The following is a 2,666-nucleotide window of genomic DNA, read 5'->3' as shown; positions in this document are numbered from 1 at the left end:
TCTTTGGGCATGACGGGGTCTTGTCCCGTCCTCATGTTTAGTACTCCAGTAGAGGCTCGTAGATGCGCAGTGTGGGTTAGATGGTCTCACGAAATACTAGTATATGTATATATTATTTTGATGGCCGAGAGGCAAATGTATATAAAAAAGTATTTATGTTTCCATGTAAAATAGGATTTTCCTACAATTTGAGTATAAAGCCGATAAAAGACCATTACATGAGCTAGATGAGTAGTAGCACGAGTGGTGCTCGGTGGCTATCCCCGGGTACCCGTCATGGCCCCTAGCTGGGTCGTGACAAAAGTGGTATCAAAGCGGTTCATTCCTAGGAAGTGTGTACGAGCCGTGTCTAGTAGAGTCTTGTTTATGGTGTATTGCGCGCCACATCAATAAACAAGAGGCTACAGGGCATTTAGGAAAAATGACCATTCTTCTTCCTATGAGATCTTGCGATCGAGCCATGTATAAGGTTTTATCCTCTCTAATAGTGTGTTGTGATTTCAGAATGCCGCCAAAGGGGAAGGCTACAGCTGCCCAGAAGGGAAAGACTACGGCAAAGAGACGGGTCGAAAGAGAGCCCCCGATGAACATAGAAGAAGGCGAATCACACAATGAGGCCTTGTCTAATACCTCTTAGACCCCGCCTAATGTGGAAGAGCAAGGAAGAGCTCCAATTCCTCCACCTTTTGCTTCGGGTCAACAAATGATCGAGGCCATTCATTTATTAAGGCAATTGTTTGCCGCTCAGGCACAACGGAAAAATGCGAGTTCAAGTGATCAGGAAGCAAGTACCAAAGCCCGTGATTTCATGAGTCTAAATCCTCCGGAATTTTTCGGGTCAAAGCCGGATGAAGACCCGCAAGGTTTCCTAGATGAGGTCTTGAGGACATTGAAGATTGTCCATGCCTCCAAAACTGAATCCGTGGAGTTGGCATCTTATAGACTCCGGGATGTGGAAGTTTTATGGTACAACAATTGGGTGTTATCAAGAGGAGAGAATGCGCCTCTTCCGATTTAGCAAGAATTCGTGGATGCATTTATTCGTCACTATTTGCCACCCGAGGTCCGCCGAGCTAAAGCGGACAGGTTTCTAAATCTGAGGCAAGGAAATATGAGTGCCCGGGAGTATAGCATGCAATTAATTCTTTTGCTAGATATGCCCCAGCTATTGTGGCCGACATGGGAGATCGGGTACATATATTTGTAAGTGGCCTAGGGCCATATTTATTCAGAGATTGTTTGACGGCTTCCTTGCAAGACGGGATGGATATTTCCCGAATACAGGCCCATGCTCAGAATTTAGAGGGGCACCAACAACCGCCAAGAAGTGATCGCGATAACGAAAGAAGGCAAGGCAGGAGGGCTAGATCTATGGGAGCAGGCAGTGATTATAGAGGGGGATCAAGATAGACATATTCCAGGAACTCATGCCTGTCGGTGACCAGTGCACCTCCTCGATTTACAGGTAGGAGATTTGATCGCTCCTTCCGTTCAGGATAGGGTCAGAGTTCGAGGACTCCAGATTCATAGTTCAGGGAAGATTATAGTCAGAGGAGACCCCCCAGTACTGTGATGCAACCAATGCGGTAGATTGCATTCTGGACAGTGTCGCCAGGGTTCGAACGCTTGCTATACTTGCGGCCAAGTTGGGCACATGATGAGAGATTGCCCGTCGATGAGTGGTAGGGTTGGAGTTCAGCCCACAGGTTCAGCAGCTGGTTCTTCCTCATTACGCCCGGCAGGACAGACTCCTCAGATATCGGCTGGCCGAGGTAGAGGTAGAGGGGCGGCATCTACTTCAAGTGCCACTCAGCCCCGTGTATATGCTTTAGCCGGACGGCAGGATCTTGAGTCCTCCCCGGATGTGGTTACAGGTACATTGTCTATATTCTCCCGTGATGTATATGCACTGATAGATCCGGGTTCTACTCTTTCTTATATTACTCCATATGTTGCTGGTTGTATTGGGGTGAAACCTGAGTCAATTAAACCTTTTGAGGTACTCACCCCGGTTGGTGATCCCGTGATAGCAAGGCAAGTGTACAAAAATTGTGTCATTGTGATATGTGATCGCCAGACCACAATTGATTTGATTGAGTTGGAAATGTTGGATTTCGATGTAATTATGGGCATGGATTGGTTGGCCTCGTGCTATGCTAATGTTGATTGTCGATTGAAAGTGGTTCGATTCCAATTCCCGGGAGAGCCCGTGCTTGAATGGAAGGGTAATACAGCATCTCGAAAGGGTAGGTTTACTTCCTACCTTAAAGCGAGGAAGATGATATCCAAGGGCTATATTTATCATTTAGTTCGGTTCATGACACCGAGGCAAAGCCGCCAACTTTCCAATCAGTTCCGTTCGTGAATGAATTCCCAGATGTATTTCCTGATGAGCTTCCAGGTCTTCCTCCAAAAAGAGAAATAGATTTTGCTATTGACGTGTTGCCGGACACCAAGCCTATTTCTATTCCTCCTTATTGAATGGATCCGGTGGAATTAAAAGAGCTAAAGGTGTAGTTGAAAGACTTGCTTGAAAAGGGGTTTATTAGGCCCAGTTCATCGTCGTGGGGAGCACCGGTCTTGTTTGTAAGAAAGAAAGACGGATCTCTACGAATGTGTATTGACTACAGGCAATTGAATAAAGTGATGATAAAGAACAAATATCC

This window comes from Lycium barbarum, chromosome 5, assembly GCF_019175385.1.
Source record: "Lycium barbarum isolate Lr01 chromosome 5, ASM1917538v2, whole genome shotgun sequence".
Lineage (NCBI taxonomy): Eukaryota > Viridiplantae > Streptophyta > Magnoliopsida > Solanales > Solanaceae > Lycium > Lycium barbarum.
Note: the sequence above shows the minus strand (reverse complement) of the source record.